General features: G+C 51.8%; 1 protein-coding gene across 1 annotated transcript in view; it reads left to right on the forward strand.

Annotated features, from left to right (window-relative positions):
* The first annotated feature begins 23656 nt into the window (after positions 1 to 23656).
* ZRANB1 (zinc finger RANBP2-type containing 1) overlaps positions 23657 to 25722 on the forward strand; it is a 52337-nt gene continuing 50271 nt past the window's right edge. The window contains exon 1 of the mRNA XM_045854377.1: positions 23657 to 23788. The gene's annotated coding sequence lies outside the window, so the exon portion shown is untranslated. The remainder of the gene's footprint in view (positions 23789 to 25722) is intronic.

The following is a 25722-nucleotide window of genomic DNA, read 5'->3' on the forward strand; positions in this document are numbered from 1 at the left end:
TACTTCTCTTCTTACCTCTTTGCTCTTGCTTGCGCCTCTGTACGATATTAAATAAAAGTAGGAGTAGGTCACATCCTTGTCTCATCCCTGACTTCAGGGAGAAAGACTTCTGTCTTTCACATGCAGTCAGGTGCTTACGGTCGGCCTGTGGCAGATGCTCTACCGGATCGAGGATGTTTGTTTGCCTTCCATAACCTTCTACCCCTAGTTTTCTGAGAGTTTCTCTTTATGACCATGAATGAATATTGAATTTTACCAAATGCATATGATTTACCTCCTTATTTGGTTAAATGTGGTAAACTATATTGATTGGGTTTTTTAAATATTAAAACAATGTTTTATTTGTAGGATCAACTAACTTTCTCATGAGATGTTATTTTTTTCAAATATCACTGGGTTTAGATTGGTAATGTTTTGCTAAGGGATTTTGTATCAATGTTTATGAAAGAGATTCACTTGTAATTTCCTTTCATGTAATGTTCTCATTGGATTTGGGGATCAAGGTTATGTTGGTTTTGCAAGATGAGTTGGGCAATGTTTTATTTATTTTTAATTTTTTTTCTGAAATGGTTTTTTATTTTTTAATTTTTTATTTATTTATCTTTAAAGGGGAAGGGAAGGAGAGAGGGAGAGAAACATCAATGTATGGTTGCCTCTCGTGCGTCCCCCACTGGGAGCTGGCCTGCAACCCAGGCATGTGCCCTGACTGGGAATCGAACCACAATCCTTTGGTTCACAGGCCCGCGCTCAAACCACCGAGCTATACCAGCCAGGGCAAGTTGGGCAATGTTTTATTGTTTCTATCTTCTGGAAGAGTTTGTGCAAGATTGGAGTTATTTCTTCCTAAAGTGATTGAAAGAATTCTCTGGTGAAGCCAAATGTACCTGGAGGGTGTGTGTGTTTGTGTGTGTGTGTGTGTGTGTGTGTGTGTTTTCTACCCAGTTTTTCTAGTTGTTTTCAGTGAGGAAATGGGTCTTTTTGAAGGTGCTGCGGCACAACTGGAGCCAGAATTCCCTGGCAGCCTCCTGAACTGAGTCTTGCTGCAAGAGTGTCAAGGCTGAAAGACGAGATGTGAAGAGCTCGAACCTCAGGTTCACATGCACTGAGCGGATGCAAGTCTGGGCAGTGGGCTGGCACCCGCGGTCGCCGGCCCGCATGCGGAGCAGGGAGCAGGGCGCTTTGGCAGAAGGGCCAGGGACAGTGGGACCCGTCAGACTAGGACGTGAATTCTGGCTTCGCCGTTTTACTCTTGATAAGATCCTGAGCTCGTTTACGAAGCTTATTTCTTTATCTGTGAAATAGGCACCTTCCCTCCTACCGCCCCAGGCAGTGGGAGCTGGAGTTGGCTAACACACATGAACTAGGTAGCACTGGCCAGACACTGAGCGGGCTCGGAAGAAGCGGATTGTAGTGAAGTTCTCTAAGCCGCTGGGCCTCAGCCCGTAGCTTGCTGCAGAACACCAAGCACCTGCAGGAGGTGAGAGGCTGCTGCTTGGCTGGCCCCGCTGTCGGAAGGAGGCTGGTGCCACCCCAGCCACGAGGGGATGTGCCATTGGACCAGGGCTCTCTCGGCACGGCCTGTGGGCACGTGCAGGGCAGCCTCACCAGGACCACAGCACAGGCGAGGCTTGACCTCTGACCCCACAGATTCCAGGGCACGCCTCCTACCTCTCCCGCACCAGCTGGTGAAGCAGGCCCTGCCTTTGTGGAGCAGCCTGCAGCCCGGCCCCGTGGGAGGGACGGGACGAGCTGATGGAGACCCTTGGGCTCAGCTGTGCTGAGTTCACCCCTGAAGCCTCTGGCCTCGGATTTGTGAGGCTAAACGATCAAGTCCATGACAGGATGTTTCTCTCAGCGTAGCTCCCTATCCTGGCTGCATTCTGTAATCCCTTGGGGGCGTTAGCAACACACCAACACCCAGGCCCGTGGCTCTCGGTTCTGATCTACCTGGAGCAGAGTGGGCCTGGGGCCCTGGTCTGGGGTGAGAGGTCGCCGGGTGAGCGCGGTGAGCAGCAGGGTGAGACGGCCAGTCTCGGTCTGCACAGTGCTCCCGGGGTGTGGCTGGGGAGGCAGGCGGGGCCCGGGCACCCCTGCCCAGGCCTCATCACATGGGGACACTGAGGCTGGGAGGACCGCTTGGGCCGGTAACAACAGGGTGACTCACAGGCTCCACTTCCTGCCCTGGCCACTGAGGCTGTGACCTGATGTGACATCCCCTTTTCAGGGCACAGTGTGGCAGTGGCAGTGGCAGTCCACCAGCCTCTCGGCCCCAAACCGGGTCAGGCCTGTGGGCGGAGTCCAGGGCTGGGTGACCACTGCTGCTGTCACTCGTGGCATGCCCACTGCTTGCCACTTAACACGCACCACCCAGGTGGCGTCGTGGACATTCTGCGGTGATGAAGGTGAGGCTCTCTTGGCCGAGGCCACGTGGGAGAAATCTGCTCGGCCTGGAGGCTTGTATATGTCCCCTTAACCCCCCCGCCCTGGGAAGTCAGCTCATGGCCCCTTCCTGGGCTGCCCGGGAAGGTGGGGAGGGAGGAGTGGAGAACCGCTCCCCTGAGTCTGGGTCTCCTGCAGCGCAAATGCCATCCAGTCCTCTGTGCAAAAAAAGAAAAAAGAAAAAAAAAAAGGATGAAATCCTGCCAAGCTTGAGCAGCCTGACCTCTGGCCATTTACATATTCATGAACACTTGTCTTCCATTAAAAGAAAACCATGGTCACTGGATGCCCATATGGTCCCTTTCAGAACGACAGGCTGATGTTTACCCTCTCGGAAAGAGCGACTTCTAAAGCAGACAGCTGAGAACGCATCTCCCTTATTGGCAGGACGACGATCCTGTCCATTAAGAATGGCCCCGCCCAGCCAGGCAGCCAGTGGGTTGGTTCTCTGTCCGCAAGGCTGGGTAAGGCTCCCAACTGGACTCCTCCAAGTCCGGGCATTGTGAAGTTTGCTTCCTTGTCTAAAGGAAAACATTTAACTACATTGGCAGGGAATGCATTCTCCCACCTTTGAGGTTTAAAATAATGCTTCAGAGGACGTGAAGCATCCTCCTCGGTTCTCCCACATGGCCTCACGGCTGCAGGGAGCCCCTGTGGGCAAGGAGAGACCGTGGGGCTCTGAGCGTCAGGTCGCAGGTGCGAGCTCCAGCTTGGCCCCCCGCTGACCCCAGGACCTCAGAGAGGCAGGCCACTTCCCTGCCCATTTCCTCCCGGCCACCCATCGGGGTCACCTGGACCGCTCTTTGGCCTGCTGACTTTTGAAGCTCTTCGGCCCCCTCCGAAGCGCAGCCAGGTTTGGGAGCTCCAGCTGCCCGCCCGCTGGCCCTCCAGCACGGACGATCCTCGTCTGGAGGAAAACAGCGGAGGCCTCGGCCGCACAGCACGCCCGACCTGCGAGTCTTGCCCACGTCAGTCCCTGGTACGTGGTAATCACGGCCGGTCTGGCTAGTCCGTGGGTGGTATGCTCGGCATAGTGGCCGTAGCCAACATCTGTCAAGGCCTTGCAGAGGGTCAGGCGTGTGCTGGACCTGGTTTTCTCACTTAACCCTCCGCGCAGACTGGGAGGCAGCTGCTCTTATGAGCCCCAGCGTACGGTTAAGGAGACCCCACGATGAAGTAACTGGCAAGAATGTAGGGTGTCGGGCTGGAAAGGGGCGGAGCCAGGAGGAGAGCTCTGTCAGCCGGGCTCCAAGCCTGCGGCCTTAGCTACTCCCCCGTTCAAAGTCAGGGGGCCAGCCCGAGAGAAGCAAAGGGAACCCAGCCAGAAAGCGTGGCCTTCCCCAAAGCAGCTCACGCTCCCCTCCCGGAGCCCGGGCGTCCCTGACCAGGATGTTTTACTGTCGTCCTGAAAGGGGTGCAGGGGGACCCCTGTCATCTGCGACCGAACGGCAGTGACCGATTCCTGCAGCTCCAGTTCCTTCTGGATGGGTCGGCCCCCATGTGCTGTCCCGCTCTCCACGACTCTGTGACAGGCTGCTCAGGACACACCTGCTGCGTGAGCACGAGACGAGGGGCGGGAGCGTGGGCACACCCCGAGTGTCGTGGGATGTGGGCGTGCGGCTGTCACTTCCTTCCGTCTCGGCTGGGCTGTTGTCGTGTCGCTACATCCCTGCCCCTGGTCCTGCACGTGGGCTTGGCGGGGCTCCTGTCCTCTGCCAGCCACACAGGTGACCTCGTCTGGTGGCCAAGGCCACTGTCGCTCTTTTAGCTCTAGAAAGTTCGAGGGATCTTTTTTTTTTCTAAAGAAGATTTTATTTATTTACTTTTAGAGAGAGGGGAGGAGATGGAGAAAGAGAGGGAGAGAAACATCAATGTGTGGTTGACTCTTGCACACCCCCTACTGGGGACCTGGCCCACAACCCAGGTATGTGCCATGACTGAGAATCGAACCGGCGACCCCTTTGGTCTGCAGGCCGGCACTCAATCCACTGAGCCACACCAGCCAGGGCAGTTCTCGGAATCTTTGACGCACACATTATTATTATTCTTTTTCTCAACTGATCTTTCCAATTAATCCAGCCTGAGCATAGGCGTGCCCCCAGGTGAAAATGTGTGTAGGTATGTGTGCCCTTGAGGAGGAGAAGAAGCAAAACTCAGCCAAGAAAACACTTCACATTGCTGCGTCTGGGTGGGGGGTGGGGGGTGCTGCTGTAGGATCAGCTTGAAAAACAAGAAAAGACAAAACCCCCACAACATCGCATGTCAGTGTCTGCTCTTTCAGACAAGAGGAACCAACATTCCAAAAAAGATCGTTACTAATGTGCTAGATGTTTGAACAATTTCAGGCACACCCAGCCCCAACTGGCTTTTTTCACCCCATCCCCTTTGTCGTGAACTTGCAAAATGCAAAGGTGTTGCTCACTGGACTTTCGTTAAAAGGGCCTTGACCTCACAGGAAGGCAGGACATTGAGAAAGAACCACCTTGGATGTGTGTACTCGATGAACCTTTTCTTCCTTGCCAACTTATTGCTCAACGTAGTGCTGAATTGGAAAGCAGGTACCGAGTTCTGCAAAAGACGGCATTTCACCGGAGTGCGTGCAGCTGGGCCTCTCGAAGCAGAGGAGGCTGGAAGGGGACAGGAAAGACATTCTCATTTGGGCCAGTTTGAACACCAAGGCCTTGATGGCGTATTTCAGAGGGTTTGCTCCTCCGCACGTGACATGTGCACGTGAGTCTGTCTCAGCGAACGTCCATCAGCCAGAAGGCATTAAATAAACCATGGAGCCTCCACACCATGGACGTGGTTGCACCTTTACAGAACTGGGCATATTGGCAGATTTACCCATCTGTAGCAAGATTCGTTGTTCAGGAAGATGCACTTGTTTCGCACATTTGGAGGTTTGATTTTTGAATCTTGTGAATACATAACCAATTCAAAAAATAAGTCATTAAAAAATATCGAGTCAATGAAAAGTGACAGGCTTTGTGCAAACCAAAGACATCCACCAAAATCATCACTGAGGTTCTCTCTAGCTGCGGAATTTTGGATAATTTCCCCCTTCTTCTTGGTATGTTTCTTTATTTGTTATAATACATATGTCACTTTGATAAATGAAGCTTTTAAAAATGGCTGCATAAAAGCCAAGGACTGTAAGAACATTTCCCTAAGACCACTAGCAAATGGAACCAAAGTGGTATGATTAATCGGTTAATACCTGTGTCAACCACGCAGCGGTGGGAAGTGCAGAAAAGACGGAAGAGCGTGTCCCCCAGCACCACACAGACGAGACAGTCTGGCTTTGGAACGTCTCACGCCCACGGTCGCTGGCACCGCCCCGCCGGTTGTGAAGATGTTGACCGAGTGTGGGCCTCGCCTGCCAATGGAATGTTCCTGCTCAGTGACCACAAACCACCAAGCCCGAGAGGGGACTCCAGCTAGAAAGGTTGTGGCTGTCCTGTCCGTGTACTCTTTCTGAGCAGGTTGGCACCTGCTTTATGCTCAAGCACCCTGGGCGGACCACTGAGGCGACTCGCCAGCTCCTTGATCTGCCCTTGTCTTCTGTGTCTTGGGCACTTTTAAAGGGCGCAGATCAGCTATTTTGAAGCACATCCCTCAGTATGGGTTTGTCTGGTGTTTGCTCCTGATGAGGTGGAGGTCGTGCGTCACCGGCAAGGAAGCATGGGGTGAGGTGCCCATCTCAGCGCATCTTTGGGAGGTCGTGATGTTGACGTTGCCATGGCGATCTAGGACCGGGTCCCCATTTCCTCTGCGTGGTTTAATTGGAATTTCTCTGTGAGAAGAGCTGTCACTTCTCTCCCACGTATTACTTATTTCAGTTAATAACTTACATCAATACGGACTTATGGGTATTCATTGCATTCTTTGGCTTGTAGTCCAGTGTTATTTATTTTGTTATTCATGTTTCCAAATATTAAACACTTTTAAAAACTTCAAATTCACTTATTTGAGAAATCGAAATGAAGATACAATGACATATATATAGTGTGTGTGTGTTTTTCACCCATGAGATTGACGAAGATCAACGTGCTAAAAATAACGCTGCGGACTAGAGGGAGCAGGGGAAAGAAAGGATGGTGTCGAGGTGGGGCTGGGGGCCGTACCCCCGATATGGAGGGCGGTTCGGCAATGCCAATGAAAACTACAGTATAGGGATCCTCACTGAGCAATTGAACTTGTGGAAGTTTTTCCTAGAGACCCAGGCACTCTCACGTGGGGAAGGACGAGTGGGCAAGGATGACGGCACTGACAACATTGCTTGTGATATCAGGCGATTGGGGGGCTGCATCGCTGTCGGCCGCTGGGGGACTGGTTGAGTGCAGTCGTTACGAGCTGTCCCGGAAGGCCGCGCCTCGTGGTGGCTGTCATGAGGCAGGTCTCCCAGGGCCGCCGTCTGCAGTGATCCCCAGGAAGGGAAGTCAAGTGGGAAGTCAAGAGTCACAATGCGTACCTAGAATGCTGTCTGGGGAGCTTCTTAACTTATTGACCTGACGGTTCAGATCTTTTCGGGTCGACTCTTTTCACTTGGGAGTACACATTTGCGCTTCTCCTAGGTCTGCTTCGGGGCCTGGCGGCTCATTTCTTTGTAGCGCGGAGTGGGATGTCCTTGTCCGGATGAGCCACACTTCGTGTGTCCTCTCCTCTCCTTGGCTGCTTCCAAGTGCCGGCAGCTCTGAATAAAGTCGCCATGAACACGTAGAATATGTAGGTTTTCGTGTGGACGTGACTTTTCAGCTCCTTCGGGGGACCACCAAGGTGCGCATCGCTGGACCTCCTGGTGAGAGACTGGACTCTCCTGTGGAGGGTCTGGCCGCCCCTTGGCACTCCCTCCAGCAGTGGCCGAGAGCTCCTGCTACTCCACATCCTCGTCCGCACTCGAAGGGGGCAGTATCCTGGGTTCTGGCCATTAGGATCAGTGCGCGGCGGCATCTCGTTGCTTGAATTTGCGACAAGATGAGGGATGATGGGGCGCCTCTTTTCATGTAATTGCTTACCATGGGCATGCCTTCCTTGGTGAGGCGTCCATTCAGGTCTTTGTGCCCTTTCTATTTTTTTTTTAAAGGTTTTATTTATTTATTTTTAGAGAGGGAAGGGAGGGAGAGAGAGAGAGAGAGAGAAACATCAATGTGCGGTTGCTGGGGGCCGTGGCCTGCAACCCAGGCATGTGCCCTGACTGGGAATCGAACCTGTGATACTTTGGTTCGCAGCCTGCGCTCAATCCACTGAGCTATGCCAGCCAGGGTTATTTTTTTTTTTATATTTAAAGAGAATATATCCATTTGTTGCTAATATGTAGAAACACAATTATTTTTGCATACTGATCATGTATTCTTCAGTTCATTTACATAGTCTTATAAATCCACTCCTTCTGATTTTCTTTGTACATTGTCCTGTCTGCAAATAGAGTTTTACTTCTTTCTTTCCGATCTTTGTGTCTTCTATTTATTTCTCTTACCTTAACGCACCGCCAGGACTCTGAGTTTTTTATTTCTACACCCATTTTCAAGAGATTTTGTTCTCCGGATGTAACTTTTTTATAGCATTTTATTCTTGTTTCATGGATGCAATATCTTCTCTTCTCAATAATATATTTTTATGAAATTTAGTTTTCTTTTTTCTACATAGCCTTTGTTTCCACCAAATTGGTTTTTTGTAATTCTGTTTCTTTTGGCTTCTTCCAATCTGTTTCGTCAGGGGTTCAGTAATCCCTGGCTGTCTCCTCGAGATTATGGAAAGGGGGTCAGAAACTTATTGGGCCCTCTGTGTACGTGACGGGACTCGTTGACCTCCGGCTCCTCTGCAGGACGATCGGGGGGACCACTTACGGGGGGGAGTCCCTGTCCCGTGACGTACTTCCCCGGCGCTCGCCAGGCTCCCCGGGGCAGGGCTTTCCCTTCTCCCGTCTGGAGAGTAACGGCCGCGCTGCCAGCCTCCTAGGAGCGCGGGAGGAGGGATGGTGCCCCATGTTCGTGTGTACTGGGCAGGGGGTGCCCCCGCTTCGATACCCTGCTTCACCAAGGTGGGGCTGGGGTGGGGCTGGGCTGGGGCTGGGCTGGGGCTGTTCCACAGCCACACAGACTAGGGGGGGCATCTAGGAACCCAAGTGGTTACCAGAGAGCTCCCACCCGCCCACCTCATTGCAGCTGGGGCTCCTCCACCTCTCCACCTGCTGCCCGCCCCCCCCCCCCCACCGGGAGTCCTCGCCATCGGCAGCCCCCAGGCCTCTGCAGGGTCCTGCGGCACAGCACAGCCCGGTGACCCTCAGCCTTCCTCACTGCTGGGCTACGGCGGGCTGTTCTGGGTCTCCCATTTGACCTCCAGTTCCCAAACTTGCTATTCTTCTCTCTGTCGTCCTTGGTTTCTGTTTTTGTCTGTTTAATCACTTTATTGTAGTGTCAGTGGGGTTTCAGGAGGAAGCAAAGTTCGATGTGTGTGTTCAATCCACTGTTTCAACCCAAAATGCCTCCTCATATCTCTTACTTGCCCAATAGAAAACTAAGTGAAATTATGTTCTAGTTTTTAGACGGCAAATCTAGCACCTTTTAAAATATAAAGTTAACCCCCTTGAGTTCCAAAATACTGTTCCCAACATTACTGAATTTCTCACGGTCTTGCTCCAAAACTCATGTGAAGGGTGTTGGGGGAAGTCTTGCTTTACCTTCGCAGTGATTGTCTAAGATTTCTTGGAAGCAGCCCGCGGGAAGGACATCTCTTGGATCTGAGCCACAGTGCCCCTGTGGTGCTCCCGAGCCCCCGCTGCGGGCCAGCCCCGGACTGTGACTGTCTGGTGAGACCTCTGTGCAGACGGAGTACGTCCCCCAGTTCCCCAACCCTGGGACAGGCACGGCAGGGCCTCCCAGGTCCCGCCTGCGAAAGGCCTGGCACAGAGCTCCCTGGCCACTTCCTGCGCACCGGCTGGCCCTGGGCCCGGGGGTCCTGCTCAGCTCTGCCCGCTGGGCTCCCTCCACTCCCTCGCTGCTGAGAACAGAGCTCTGGGCGTGGCTGGTGACTACACAGTCCCAGGAACCTGGGCGCACTATCCGCTCCAGGGGGCCGGCCCCTGTGTTTTATTTACGCAGTTATTAAAGCAAGCTCAGAACGACAACAGAACAACGCCTCTTCCTGCAATGAGCCGGTGGAATGATTCTCTGCAGCTGATCGAAGTGTAGCCTCGTGTACTTACGTAACTTTTTTTTTTTGTCCAGGCAGAGAGGTCAGTGAATGACACGTGTCCCCACCTTCTAGAGAAAGCAATGGGGCACATCACAGCAGCAGTTCAGAGAGAGAGGGCTAAACTGGTTCTGCAGGCTTGGCCTGCCGCCACCCCGGCTGGCCTGGCCGCACAGCCACGTGACAGTGAGGACGGGCTGGGAGGGGCTGCTTGCTGGCTGAGTGGTGGCCAGTGCGGTGGGCCTCTGCACCCCCTCCCTCTTCAGGCTGGGGGAGGGGGAGCTGTTGGGCCACCCTGGGCAGAGGGGTGCTTGCCATAAGGGAGACTGCCAGCTCACCCCTCGGCCTGATGCCTGCAGAAATTCAGAGACCCCTCAGCGGCGGCACTAGTGATAAACTTAGAAAAGCTCTCAGGGGTGTTACAATGGGCCATCTGCCGCCCCGGAGGAGTGGGGCAGAGGCCAGCCTGGCAGCGCCTCCCCTGCACGGGGGGCCTGTGTGATGGTTGGGGGGGCAGGGAGTGCTGAAGGTGCGGGCAGGTCTCTAACGCCCACCCCCAGTGTATCCCGAGAAAGACGGAGTCAGCATTTAGACATCTATCGGGATAGAGGACATTTGACAGCCCCGTGAGAATAACAAGCTAAGTAAAAATGTGTTTTTGCTCCTTCCCCACCCCCTCCCTTCTCCCTGCTCGGAGCCTGCAGGGCCCACAGGCAGCAGCCAGGGAGGTGAGGCCCAGGAGGGACCGGAGGGGGTGGGATGCAGAAGACAGAGCCCTCCCCAGGCTCACCGTGGGAGAAGGAAGGCAGCAGCTTTGAACTGGATTTTAAAGATTTTCTTTTCAGAGAGGTGAAGGGAGGGAGAAAGAGAGGGCAAGAAACATCAGTGTGTGGTTGCCTCTCATGTGGCCCCCGCTGGGGACCTGGCCTGCAACCCAGGCATGTGCCGTGACTGGGAATCGAACCAGCGACCCCCTGGTTCCTAGCCCGCACCCAATCCACTGAGCTATGCTGGCGAGGGCGAGGTGGAGGTTTGGACATAAGATCTTTATGAGGACCGAAAACGCAGACTGTGGGGTCATACCTGGGAGGCACCGAGATGGTGTGGCCTCGCGGGAAATGTCATCCAGGAGGGGAAGGCCCCGCAGGGGAGGGCTGCAGGGCACTGGGGGGGGAAGTCCCGGCTGCGTCCTGGCAGCAGCAAGCCCTGCCTGGGAAATGAAATGGGTTACACGTACGGGGAGACAAAGACGGTGCCCGAAAGGCCTCCGGCCCCTTCGAGGAGCCTTCCTGCACCAGGCCTGCACGGCCCCCACGCCACCTCTCGCATGACACTTGTCCACTCTGCAGAACAGTTTGTCCAGACGGACCCCAGGGCCTCACAGGCCGGCCGGGCCGGGCCTCACTCCGCATGAGCACAGGGCTGTGGGCGCTGCCCACGGACCTCAGTCACTTTAATAGGGAAGAGGGGAGAGCGTGGCAGGGCCATCGGAAGGTAAGCTCTCCTAAAAAGGCAATAACTGTTGCCTCTGCAGTTCGTCTGAAGAAAACCTTTACGACTGCATTTGCAGAGAGAATTCTCTGTGGAGTAAGACCTCAGAGGGCAAGGCTGCGTCTGCCCCTGTGTCTAACGGCAGGTTTTTACGACGCCATCGAAACGGCTCCAACCGGGGCAGGAAGCCCCTCCACCCATCCAAGGCCATCGGCTAGAAGAGTAAGCGCTGCTCTGACCGGCCTTCCGTTTGAGAAGTGCAGGGGCGCCCAAGGCTCCACAACTCGTTATTTATTGTAAACAAAGTAAAAAAAATGTGGCAACATGATGTGCTAGGAAATGGAGACTTCAGAATGGGCAAGGGCAGGCCAGAGACCGAAGGTTAGGGGAACCGAGGGCTTTTCCAGTCCGTCCCTGAGCTCTGTCCGGCCACCACTCGGGCCTGTCGTGAACGCCAGTAATCGGTGGATTCCTTCCAGCCCTGGGTTAGAACCGGACGAGGAGAGAGAAAGGGCCCCGGAGCTGCTGGGAAACGATGCTTCTCCGTGCAAGAGTCTGCGGAATTCACGCCACGCGAGGGTTGGACGAGGCGGTCCACCTGTCCTTCTCTTACCTAAGATCTTCCCTGGCCAAGCCTTCCCTGCCTTCCGTCCGAAGCGTCTGTCTCCAGTGTCACGAGCAGCCACGAGTCTCCAGGGCGATCCCACCCAGCCACCTTCTCCTCCTCAAGGGCAGAGGCCAAGGACTGTGGAGAAACTTTCCCCAGGACTGGCAGGTGTTCGTGCTGGCTCTGGGTGTTTGCACTCACGCTGGTGCCGTGCCAGCGCCCGCACAGCTCCCGGGTGGCCGAGAGCCCACATGCTCTTTAATCCCTGGGCTTTGTGTGTGCGGTCGTCAAGCACGTGAAAGGGGCCTCTTGAGTCCGTGTAAAGGTGGTACTAACTGGGAAAGACCTCTCTTGTGACGTTGAAACAGCTCTCTTTCCTCTGGGGACTGCAGTGACAAACCAGGGCGGCACTGACTAGGTCCCGTATCCTGTGCTAAGCCCTTGCTCCCTTCCTCCCTCCCTCCCTCCTTCCCTCCCTCCCTCCCCCGTCCCTCCTACCTTCCCTTCTTTGAAAAGCAACCACTTGCAAATAGTAACAAATTCCAAGCACTGAGCCCGGAGGCCACCAGTCCAGACTGGACAGGGATACCTGACTGAGCGGAAGGGCCAAGGGCCGGCTTCAGGGGCCCCGGGGCTCCTGGGACCTTGCTGGAAAGAGAGCCCTGGGGCTGTTTTACCTCTTGAGATGCTCCCAGAACCCAAGGGTGGTTTATTTCCACTGGAATTAACACCTAGACTCTTCATTCTTCCCAGAGCCCGCTGGGGCGGGGAAGTCGAAGGGTTGTCCCTGAAAGACCGTTTCAGAGCACTCGACAAAGTGCTCTGAATTTAAAAAACCATCTGTGACACCATCCCCCCCCCACTTTTTTTCCCCATTTTGAGAGTACATTTATTAAAGCTGGAGACAGTGGCCCTGGCTGGTGTGACTCAGTGGACTGAGTGCTGGTCTGTGAACTAAAGGGTCACCTGTTCGATTCCCAGTCAGGGCACATCCCTGGGTTACGGGTCAGGTCCCCAGTAGGGGGCACATGAGAGGCAACCACACATTGATGTTTCTCTCTCTCGCTCTTTCTCCCTCCTGTCCTCTCTCTCTAAAAATAAATAAATAAAATCTTTTTAAAAACCAGCTGGAGCCAGTGAAACGAGGAAGGGCAACAGGAGAGCCGAGGTGGGCTGCTTGGCCTTGCTACAAAAGGCCTGTTTATGCAAAAGAGGTGAGGCGAGGTGGGGCCGCTGTCAGCCCCCTGGAGAGTCAGAGAGCAGGGGGTCTTGGGGCAGGTTCACAGGGTTAGCCCAAGACGAGCTGCTGCTGCCCGTTGCTCCCCTGCTGCAGTTCTCACGGGGTCCTCAGAGTTTAGGAGATGCACGCCTGTGGGGGAAGAAGAAGGGGAAGGGAAGGGAAGGGCGTGGGCGTGCTCCCGGGAGGCAGAGCGCACTAACCATTTCTTCTGATGGGACAGAAGACTGACTCTGCGGTTACCCAGAATGTTGCTTTCATTCCAAGATCCATGACTTCCTCCTTGTCAGGATCTAATGGTCCGGCCCCTGCTTAGCCTCCCTGCGCTCAGATTCCTGACCTTGTACATGGGCGCTGACCGCAGGGCACTGTGGGAATTCTGCGAGCTGGCCTCTGAGACAGTGTGAGCTCCTTCCTCCTTCCCTGTGAACAAGGAAAACGAAATAAAAACAAACCTACATGCATGGTGTGTGCGTTCGTGTGCATGTGCGTGTATACACACACACACACACACACACACACTTTGCAGGATGTGTCTGTTCCCTAAGCTTCTGTAACAAGTTACCACAATCGAAGTGACTTAAAACTGCAGAAACGTATTCTTTCCCAGCTCTGGAGACAAACAGTTGATCATCAGGTCCAGGCAGGGCCATGCGTCCTCTGAAGGCTTTAAGGGAATATCCTTCCTTGCCTCTTCCTACCAGTAATATTTTAAACGGAGTCTTTTTTCCTGAGCAGTAGGTCTCAACAGTGGCCCTGGCTGGTGTGGTTCAGTGGATTGAGTACCAGCCTGTGAACCAAAGGGCTGCTGGTTCGATTCCCAGTCAGGGCACATGCCTGGGTTGTGGACCAGGTCCCCAGTAGGGGGCGCACGAAAGGCAACCACATGTTGGTGTTTCTCTCCCTCTCTTTTTCCTTCCCTTCCCCTCTCTCTGAAAATAAATAAATAAAATCCTGAGAAGCATATACCCAGGACACCATGCTGTGGGCAGACGTGCTGTCACCCAGACGTGCTGTCGCCCAGGCTCAGTTGTATAGAGCACAGGCAGAGGAGATTCCGCATCCTTCTTAACGGCCCTCGTGCTTTTGGAATGGTAACAAAATGAGCATCAGCTTCAACGTCAAGTCACCGGCTGCCCTGGCCCTATCAGGGGAGTCGGCCTGTCCTTGGACGCCAGGCACCGGCGTCTCCTTGCTTGCTAGCCGTGGAAGTCCTGGATGGCATCTCCCTCCCGTGGAAGCCTGTCCCACCCGAGAACCTGTTGTTTGCTTTGGCCCCTCAGGGTAAGGTGCTCGCTCAGCACAGAAGGAGTCGCCAGGGCCTTGTGCTTTCAGGCTACCTTAATCAGAATTCAGAAAAAAAATTTTTGGTTTTCAATCACCCACAGTTCTTTTGCATTCTCTTTCTCCCCTCCCTCCCCACTGCAGCTTGCTGCTTACAACCTAATGCGTCAGTAAGGATTTTTTTTTTTTTCCGAGCGAGCGTGTGCAAGGAAACAGCTTTGAGGAATTATGGGTAGGGTGCAGGAATGATGAAGCCGTGTTCCGTGTGGAGATCAGGTTCTGCGCTGTGTTCTGGCAGTTTTCCAGCACTTGACTGGACACTTGGTACCTCATCCCTGAAATGTAAAAGGGCCTCATGTCCTTGCTGTTCCACTTTTCAACCTCTGGCCGATTTATTTTCCGATGAAAACAAAATTCTAAAGCCCCTTCCACAGAGCAAAATAGAGCAAAACAGAAATTTGGGAAAGGGAATTGTTTTGATTCATGTTGATAGTCTGGGAAATTGGATGCTGCTAGCATGAGTTTTTTCCAATACGAAATATTACACTGAGACTACATTTTAGAGCTGGAAGGGAATTGAGCATGCAAAGGCCACTGTCATTTTAAACACCTCTCGTGGTGATTTGGACATTTAGCATTTTTGTTTATTGGGTCCATATTTTTGAATAATGGCGATCAAGCATAATAATCTTTATCAGGGAGACATTATGGAGACCTGAGCAAACCCCCACATTGGACTTTCGTAAGCACCGAGCAAATGTCAGTTCTTAGTTTATTATCCGCTAAGCTGATTACCTAGCACAGATTTGATTTGACCTCAAAATCTGCCAAGGAGCAGAAGCCTGCTCTTCAGCCTGCTGTGTCTGGTAGGGAACACGGCCATCCCCGGGGGCGCCGGAGCATCAGCCCTGAAGCAGCCGCCTCCAGGGCGCTCACGGAGCTGCCGTGGCCTTTTCATCCGCCCTCCCCTGATTATTCTGCTGCGGTTTCCCTCCCCGACACCCAGCAGAAGCCCACCTGTTCGTTTACTTTCGGAGACAGGGAAGTATTTAGCTATGAAGTGATGTGCTGTCTGAGATTTATTTCAAAATGATATCAAAAGTAGAAAAGCAGAGGGGGCGTGAAATTGGAACAAGACTGGCCAGGAGTGGTAATTGTTGAAGTTGGGCGATGGGACATGGAGTTCCTTCTTCCTATTCCTCCTCCTCCTCTTCCTCCTCCTCCCTCTCTTTCTTTCTTTCTTTCTTTCTTTCTTTCTTTCTTTCTTTCTTTCTTTCTTAAGATTTTGTTTATTTTTAGACAGAGGGGAAGGAAGGGAGAAAGAGAGGGAGAGAAACACCAATGTGTGGTTGCCTGTCAGGCTCACCCCCACCCGGGACCTGGCCCATAACCCAGGCATGTGCCCTGCCTGGGAATCGAACTGACAACCCTTTGGTTTGCAGGCCAGTGCTCAATCCACTGAGCCACACCAGCCAGGGCAGGACATGGAGCTTCTTATGACTCTAATACTGCAGTGAACACCCTTGTACACACAAGGGAATGTCCCCGCACTACCCCAGAAGGGGAACTGCAGGGTGTGTGTCCATTCTAAAATTTACTGGGCACTATCCAATTCTTCTCCAAGTCTGCACAAATTTACATTTGTATCAGTCTGATTGTTAGAAAGCAGTGTACTTCTTCTTTGTTTTTGTTTATGTTATCCTGATCACTTCGACAATCAGGAAGTTTTGCATTTGCTGGTTCTTCATGCTCTCTTTTTGTGACTGTCGGTTCATATTGTTCCAGATTACAGATGAAATCACAGTGAGCTCTGTTTCCTCTTCCCTCCAAGAGGCACAGCCCCAAGGCTGCTTGCATTTTTGCTATTAAGAGAGCCAATTGTTAAATGTCTAAGATTTTTGCTAACTTATGAACGATTGTAGCTCAAAATCAGCCGTGGTAGCAATATTTACACCATGGCAATCAGCATACCCTGCAAATTAGAGAGCTGGTTGTTAACCACATTCCAGCTCACCGCTGCCTCCAGGCATCGACATCCAGGCACGGCCGGGCGCAGAAGAGCTTCATGGTGAACTTGAGGCCTGCGGCCCCTGACTGGCTGACTGGGGCAAGAAGGGGCTTAGCCGCTCTGTGCTTCCTGTGCTGGGCAGCAACCGATGGCTATCGGAGGGCGGAGAGTTGAGAATACCTAGGACTCCCTCCTCCCCCTCGAGCTCCTGCAGCAGGAACAGGTAGGCTTGGGCACAGGTTCCGGGGTGGAGTCTATTCCTTGGCCCCTTTCCCTTCTGTGCTACATGTGCCCAGCTATATCCTTTCACGGCCCAGTGCATCATGACAATGCAGGGCTCCTTGTGCAAAAGCAGCAAAGCAACCTTTTCCTTATCTCCCCTCGATCTTTCCCTTCGCCACTCACAGTGGCTTTCTGCTATTTAATGCCACATTCTCTCAGGGAATGGGGATATTTGTCAGGTGATTGCAAAGCCTGGGTCTCCTGGGGTCTTGCCCAGTGACTTGGCACACAGGGCACGTGTGACCCACCTGAATCCTCTGGAACGCACGTGCAGGACCCTGTCCAGAGCGAGGGCAGTGGTGGTCACTGTGTGGTGGCCGGGAACTAGGCAGCTGGGCACCCATCCTGGGGAGGTGGGGAGATGCACCTCAGGGGAACTGGGCTTTGATTCCCTGGCCCATACTCCACTGACCCACTGAACTTCACATACAAAACACAGAATTAAACATAAAATTTTTGACATTGGAGATGGCAAGCAACTGTGGAGCATGAGACCCATGGGTGCTCTGCCTCTGCATCGCTCCACATCAGCTGCGCACCCTGGAGTAGCCCCAAGGCTGGGCAGCAGGTGGGCCGCTGGCCTGAGCTGGGCTCCAGCTCCTCGAAGCTGGACGTCTTACCCACCATGGCCGTGACCGTCCAGTCAGAGAGTGGGTTTGTGTTCACAGATCTTCTTTCAGCAGGGAGCCTGCTTTGGGTGCAGGACAGAGGCAACGGATAAGATACACACATTTAAAAAGAATCTGTATATGTGGCATGTTGGAGCCTGGAGATGCTAACAAGAAACCTGAAATTATGGGAGAGATACAGTGTCACTGGGGTGGGGCTGGCAGGGGATGGGTGGGGAGCTGAAACAGGAGATGCTGGGGTTTGGGAAAGTCACATTGGAGCAAGAATCATCGGTGAGGGCGGGGGACACCAGGCCCCGCCTTCTGCCCCCCACTCTGTGTTATGTTCCCTGTAAATACTACCCAAGAGTCTCTCGGAATCATAAGGCTTTGTGAGTACTGTGAAAGAGAAGAAACTTTTTTAGTCAAAATTCGCTTGCATAACGTTCCATTTTAGTGATGTTATTTTAGGCGTTAGAGATGTCATATTAAAAAAAACACACTGGTTAGAATCCCTCCCTTTTTACTGTGATGTTTATAAGTTCACTTCCCTTTGAGGCAGACACTTCATCTGTTGTCATATTTTTAGAGGCTCGAGAAAGTCATCTCTCGCATCTCCTGAGGGCTCAACGCTTTCTGCAGTGATTTTTCCTGCTCACTCTTTTAGTGACTCAGTGGGGTTTCTTCCCACAAAAGCACAGTGGAGTGTTAAATAATAATAAAAAAAAATGTAAAGCTGCAGGAAAAGGAAAAAGAAAGAGCAATTCTTCCACATCAGGAAGTGGATTTTTACTGTATCAGGCTATTGGACAAAGGAAATCCCCAGGGAACAGTGGCTTAAGAAGACAGGTGCGCCTTTCCCAGGTGAAAGGTGTCTGGGAAGGCAGTCCAAGTGCGGCCTGCACTTCTGCTCTGCCATCCTCAAAACACCCTCATGGTTCAGGATGGCCACGAGAGCGCCAGCCATCACAGTCACACTCCCTCCAGGAAGGAAGACAGGGTGACCAGAACCGTCTGTTCCCTCCCTTTTAAGGAGAATTTGCATAAAATCCCTCAAACCCTTTTACCTTTTTAGCTCCTATAAATATATTATGGGCCAGAACTTACTCACCTTGCCGTACCTAACCGTAATAGAGACTTGGACACACAGTAAAGGCATTTAGTAGAGCCAATAAATAAATAAATAAATAAAAATAAAAAAAATTGTTACAAACCAATTAATCTGTTGCTTGGAAAAGAAAGGAGAATAGATGTTGGGAAGCATTTCTAGCAATGTTGCCATAGTTGCCAGCCTCGTTTTCTTTTTAAGTCTACGAAGTCTATACCTCTCAGGGAAATAAATCATACCTAGCTCCCAGGACCGTGAGAAACTACAGTTTTAAATGCTCTCATTCCCGCTTTTTGCAAATGGAGACAAGAGTCTCCCGCGGGAATGGCGTCAGACTCTGTCCTCCTTCCTGTCTCTGCGTGTCGCTTCTGCCTCCCGCCGGGTCGCCTGCTGCGGGGTCGCGCAGGTAAGCAAGCAGTCTCGTGGCAGAGGGTCTCACTGGACTTTGTGTTTTATAGGGAGAAATAATTTTTTTTCACATGCATTTTTTACGTCTGATCGGCCTTTTTTTTTAACATTTAGCGTGTGCATTTTAAATTTGTAGCGGCCGTAAACCCTCGCACCGAAGAGGAGGGCCAAACATTGCGAGCTGCGCGGTTTCGTCCCAGCTCTGAAGCCAACACGTGGATTGTGTCCTTTGGCTCAGGGTTTGAGTGTCCTGTGGTTTTTGAAGAAAACAGTCATTTGCACAAACCACTTATGAATTTAAGAAGTATTTGAATGACATGAACACTGGCAAATGGTATTTTTTCCAGATTTTATTTTAATGTATTTTGAGAGAGATGAGAAGAGAGATAGGAAGAGATTCCTCACAGGACCTGACCCTGTAACCCAGGCATATGCACTGACCAGGAATCGAACTGGCGACCTTTCAGTTCAAAGGCCAGCGCTCAAACCAATGAGCCACACCAGCCAGGGCGTCAAATGTGTTGAAATAGTTTTCAGCTCTGTGGACTCAAACATTTGGAAGGAAAGGAATAAAAAAATATTGTAGCATTCCTAAATTTTTAGATAGTCTATTATTTTAGTATTTGGCAAAAGGGCAGAATATTTTCAATTCCATGAGCGTTGTGTAATACAATATGTAATAAAGTATTAGGTTCTAGATCAGTGTGTCTTTTCTAGCATGAGAGAGAGAGATCGTGCATGTGGAGGTGCTACTTTATCAGCACAGAAATAGGAAGAGGTTTCTTCTCTTTTATTAAAAAAATATTTTTTTTAGAGAGAGGGGAAAGGAGGGAGAAAGAGAGGGAAAGACATCACCGTGTGGGAGAAGCATCGATCATCGATCAGCTGCTTCTCTCACAACCCCAACTGGGGACCTGGCCTGCAAGCCAGGCATGTACCCTGACTGGGAACCGAACTACTGACCTTTATGGCACTCAGTCCACTGAGCCCCATGAACCATGGCCCTGTGTGTATTGTTACGTCTCCTGTTTTCCTCTCCTTGCCAGCCGTCTTGGACTGTAGTCCACCATCACTGCCTCAGTGCCCACATGTGCCTTTCGCTTTTGAAATCTGGCTTCTCTCCCCACCATCCTACTGAAAATTGTTCTCTAGAAGGCCACTAAGCCTCTTATTTGTCAAATGCAGTGACCTTTTCTCTGTTCTAATTCCTGAGGCTGGAGAATCTGACATTGTTTATTACCATGTACTTGGGGCTCGCTGTCCCCCTGGGCTTCTGGAACACCCTTTTCATGTGTGGTCTTTTTGACCAGTCTTTTCCTACTCCTTAGGTCGTTTTTCTTTTTGTTTCCCACTCCCGTGGCTTCAGGTGGTAACTTCCACGGAGAGAACTAACTCCCTCAAGTCTATCCCCAGCTGTAGACGATCAGATTTCAGACCAGCATTCCCCGGGCTGATTGCACATGGCCTCCTCAGTGCGGGGTATCCACACGCCCAATCAACAGCCACCACCTCCTCTGACCTAGTTGCTCTCCTGCAGGTCCCCTTGTTAATCGCACCACTATCTCTCTGAGTGCTCTGACTTTGGAATCTTGCTTCCGCCCGGTATTCTGACACCAGCAAACTGAACGTTCCTCTGCCACCCTGTTTCACTCCTGTCCTCTCCTTTCCATTCTCACAGCTACTTTGGTTTGAGGTCCTCGTCTCTTTAACGGGTTTTGTAACCGGAAAAGACACCGGCGTTCGGGCTGCCTGTCACTACCAAATCCAATGAGCAATGACAATGATTGAATCTTTTAGAGGCGCTTTATTCAGATGGCTGGTGATCCGAGAAGATGGTGGGTTCATACCCTAACAAACCTTCTTCCCCTTTCTTTCCTGGCCAGATCTTTTTATAAGGGGGGTGGGGAAGGACAAACAATGTGCGGTGAGGGCTTTGAGATTCAGCAGCTGCAAATTCCTGTCCTGGGCAGATAGCTGTCTCCAAGGGGGAGGGGTAGTTGCCTGCTTCTTTCCAGTACGGATGTCTCCGTGCAGTAATCTTTAGCTAGTGCCCCAGGAGGTCGGCTGCTTTTCCCAGGCGCCAGGATGGGCCTTATCTATAGTTTCTGAAACGAAAGCTTAACATACACATTACCTGCTACAGACACTCCAGGTTCAAGTATAGCTCTGGCACTTGCCAGCTCAAAACCTTCCCATGGCTTTCTGCTAGTAATGGAGTTAAATACGCAGACCCACAATTTGGCATTCAAGGCCTTCCCAGTAAGGCAGAAAAAGCAAAACGGAATTTATCTTCTGCAAGTAGTTGGGAAAGCACCTGAAATAAAAGTCAAAAGAAATGAATTGTCCCAAAAACTATACTGTCCCTACAATGTAGTCCAACGGCTCTAAGAAAAAGAACTTAAAACAAAAACAAAAACAAGGAGTACTGTTTTCCCCAAGGAAAATATCTCAGAACTCAGAAATACTTCTCAGACATAAACTTAAGGAGGATAATTTGCTCTCTGTGCCAAAGAGCATGAATCAGCTCCTTAGCTGTGACGACGCTATCTGCCGCCTTTGTGGACATGTGTTTTTTTCAAGCATGGTGCAACGGAAGGAGGGTTTGATGAGGAAATCGAGAGCTTTATATTCTAATTCCAGACCTAGATAGCCCGGCTTTTGGTAAGCCACTTAAAATCTCGAGGCACTGGCTTCCACATCTGCACCCTGGGGGTGGGGTGAGACTGTCAGTAGCTGGCTGCAGGCTCGTCACCTGGGGAGTGCGTGCAAACAGCGCCAGACCCAGACTCTCCTCCTGGGAGCGTTCTGGTAGGTCTGGGGTGGGGTCTAGATTTCGGTATTTGGAAACAGCTCTTCAGATAATTCTAATGTTTAGCCAGGGCTGAGGACCACTGGACTGGCATCAGATGTCTTCTCAGGTTCAACGAAGTCATTTTGGGATTTGCCGTTTCTCCCAATCACAAGATAATCTTCATTTGAATGTACCTAACACTTTCCAGCTCAGATGATAATGATGGCGACTGTTGTCTTGCCATCCGTCCTACGCAGCAGATTCCTCAAATGCAGAGTCTTCCTCATCTCTGCACACTTCTTGCTCTGCAGCACATGGGGCTGACATTAGGGTTGTTAAAGTGAGTGAAGAGTTAAGGAGCCTGACCCAGACAAGATCCTCTTCCCTTCGCAAAACCGACCACAACTCAAACCAAATGAAAACACCTAACCCTTGTGGTTCTTGTTCACTTGTAGGTGAGATGCTTCGAAGCTGAGGTTCAGGAAGGGGAAGCTGAGGTGGCCGGCAGCTTTTGAAATGTTTTCCAAGTGACATGTGGGCCGAACCACTGTTCCTACATAATCACGTGGTGTTTGGTCTGCAATTGTGTTCCTTACGAGTTTGAGAGCGTGTGCTCAATTTTAAAGGCAAATGACTGTTGCCATTTAAACTCGATTTTTGGGGGGGAGTCCTTGAGCCAACAATGCTGTCCTGGGAAGATGGGGATTGCTGACAATTTCTGGCACAGGAATGACTGTGAGGATACAGTCCACCAGGGGCGATGAAAGAGGTGGTTGGCGAGCGGAAGCTATGTAAGGCACTATTCTCCGGTGCCCACAGGGAAGCCGCATACACACCCGTGCCATAGTTACGCAGAGAGAATCGGAATGATACTGTGAGTAGTTTTACTAAATGAAGTCTCCATCCAAGCTTTCAAAAATCGAGCAACACAGTTGACCTATGGGAAGTTGAGGTGTCCAATACAATTGCCGAAGGCCCTCTGACAGTGCCGCGGTCCTTCAACAGATGCTTTTTAAAAAGCTTTACCACTTTAAAACGTTGCTGAGTTTTACCATCTTTCAAATTCTTGAAATAAAATTTGAAGTATGAAAAACACAAGGCGACATCTCACTGGGAAAAAAACCAAGTCCTCCGGCTGGACAAATTTGACATCGTTATGGGGTTTTAGAAAACGGCCAGATGACCGACTCTTTGGTCATATTTGCAAAAAACAAAATATACAAAATACATCACCAGAAAACATTTTCTTTAGAACTCGGGCTCTGGGGATTCATCTGGCAGTATTTTTTCCTTGGCTGTAATTTACTCTTTGCCTTAAACTTATAATTTACAGAAAGGTAACCATCTCTAAATTAGGAAATAGAAAAGAGCTTTCATTTAAAAAAGCCCTTTATTTTATTGATATACAATTGACATATAACGCCATGGCTTTTCATCATATATATATATCCGCACACACGTAATACAGGTTAGAAGTATACGCGCACCGCCTCGAAGGTAAAAAAAGACACTGTAAACATATATAAAAATTAGAGCATCACAGACAACCTAATAAACACTCGTCTTCCAGGGGTGTGAAGTGGAGAAAAACGAAGCCGACTCCGTTAAGCAGTCACTAGGGAGACGTGAGACTCGGAGGCTGACTTCTCACCCCGGTGAATCTGCTCAAGACGCGGGGGAAGAGGGAGTCGCACATCGCGCGAGAACGCGCCCCTTCCCCACCCCCCGGGACCGAGCCGCACGGTCTGCGTGTCCCGCGGCCCGCGCCCTCCCGACGTGCCCCGCAAGCCGCCCGGGGCCATAGCCCCCGCTCCCCGACCGCCTCACAATCGGGGCCGGGCGCCGGCTTGACGTCACCGTTCCGCGGCCCGCCTCCTGCGCCCGGAAAGAAGCGGCCGCCCATTGGCTGCGCAGCCACGGCCTCCGGGCCAATGATAGTGCGGCGAGCGACGGGGTCCCGCCTTGACGTCGCACCGCTCGCCGTGGGGCTGATTTGGCTCCGGGGCCGCTCACCGCCGCCATTGCGATCCCGCAGCGCTCGAGGTCGTCCCTCCTCTTCTCTCCCCCGACCCCCCGACGCCCCCGCGCCTCCGCGCCCGCTCCCCGCCCCTCTGCCCCCGCCCCCGGCAGCCGGGAGCCGCGCGCGGGCCCGCGGAGACCATGTCCTGACTGAGAGGAGAGGGCGGAGGCGGCGCGGGGGGGAGGCGGAGAGGGGCCGGGCTCGGCTCGTCGCCGCGGGCTGCTCGGGAGTCGCCGCCGCCGCCGCCGCCGGGCGCCGAGGTCCGGACGGGGAGGAGAAGCAGGAGCTGGAGGAGGAGCCGCCGCCGCCGCCAGGTAAGCGGGCCCGGGAGGGCGCCCCGCCGCAGGCCCCCCGCAATCCCGCCGCGGCCTCCTCGGCCTCGACCCCAGACCGCCGAGTCTACTCCGGCACGTCAGGCGCGGGGAGGCGCGGGGACGGGGCCCGGCCGGCCGCCGCCGCGCTTCCATTTTGGGCTTCCCCGGTGCGGGACGGGCCTGGCCCGTGGGAGGTGGGTCCGCCCGGCTTGTTTACCGACTGTCGATCAGCTGCGGCTGGACGCGCCGCCCGCCCTGCCAGCTCTCTTCCGCCAGATTCTCCCCTTCCCCCCAGCTCCTCTTCCTGCCCCCTCCCGAGGGTGGGGGTATGTGAGTGGGTTTTGCCCCCACTCTGCGGCAGGCCGTCAAATACTCGGTCCGTCGTCACAAGTTGGTGCTGGTTTCCGAACTTGTGTTTCTGTGTGCTGGCCTTTTCCTCTCCGCTCCTCCCGCGGTAGCCTCGGTGGCTGCCATTTCTGTTTTAAAATAAAGGTGGGGGGCGACGGGGGCGGGGCGCAGGACCTGCCACCATGGGAAGGATTGCCCACCTTTCTCGCACCCAATAACGATAGTTCTTGCAGGGATCGGTTATTTTCTCCGCGATGGTTTGGTGTGGGCACCTCACAGACAAAAGGACTGTGATGAATACTTGCATTAAGCGCAAGGGACAGGCAGTTTAGGTGCAGCCTGGAAGTTTGAACTGGCGCATTATTTTTGAGATGCACGGGTGTTTTGAAACTTTCTTGCAGACAATTTTGATTTGTCATTTGAATTCCCTTTTCTGTAACTTTGCAGACTCTCAGGGTAAACGCTGTCCTCTCTACCCAGTGTTTTGGTCTGTATGATCTACGGTGGTGTCAGTAGATTTAATGTGCAAGAATGTTGTTTTAGTATCACAGTCGAAGAGAAATCTTGAGCTCTTGGATATGTTGTATAACGAGTGGTTCTTCTGTCAGTGGTCCCTTTTAAGTTGCTTCTTTATCACTTGGGTGACCTCAGGGGTGCTTCTGTCTGTATCAAACATGGGCGACTCTGTACCAGCCATAAACCAGGGGAAACTGTAAGGAATTTTGATCTTGACTTCTGCCATGGGTCTTGGGAAAGTCACCTAAGTTACGTTTGAAAAATAAAGCTGGGTTTCTCCTTAATATTGTTCATTAAATGAGGTACTTTTAAAGAAATATAGAACCTTGTTTCTCCTTGTTTTTTTGATTTTATGAGAAGATAGTCACCTCTTTATACTAAAAATTTGTGACAATGTTTTTATTTGGGTATTGGGGTGTAGGAAGACGGTAGTGACATTATAATCCTTTGGGGAGGATATCATTTGGTGTGAGGGATTTCTGTTTCTGTTGATATTTCAACACTTTATTAGTGCTTCAGAGCACTGAGACACCCATTTATTTATTCTTGAAGTGTGTTTGGATTAATATGATGAACTAACTCACGGTAGTAGATTTTAAGCTTATGGTCTTGATCCAGCTCTGCAGGCCGATGAGGGTTATGGCGTGTGGCATCTGAAGCGTGAGGGTGAGCTCACATAATTTTGGAGGTACACTGCCTTCCTCCCTCCTGTAATTGATACAGTGGGAGTTGTTTATCACACTTTACACTTAGCCAGCGTTTATAATAAATGGAAACTTTAAGTAAGTGGGAGTTGCAAAAGTAGACTACATTATTTAACTGGACCCACTGTTACTTTTTGAGGATTGGTGTTCATAGTGTCCTGTCTCACCCCCCCCCCCCCAAGATAATACCCTCTTGTACCTGGGCTTCAGGCGTGTTTTCCCCAGGGATGAGTTGTTTCATTTGCAGTATTTGTGTCCTGCTTATGCTTTAGATGAATAAGATCCTGCATATCTTAACATTCTCACTTGCATCACAACATAAAAACTTCTAGAACATTCCTTATTACATGCAGAGGAAAGTTTAAG

The sequence above is a fragment of the Phyllostomus hastatus genome, unplaced genomic scaffold (assembly GCF_019186645.2).
Source record: "Phyllostomus hastatus isolate PE091 unplaced genomic scaffold, TTU_PhHast_1.1 phas_scaffold_1066, whole genome shotgun sequence".
Lineage (NCBI taxonomy): Eukaryota > Metazoa > Chordata > Mammalia > Chiroptera > Phyllostomidae > Phyllostomus > Phyllostomus hastatus.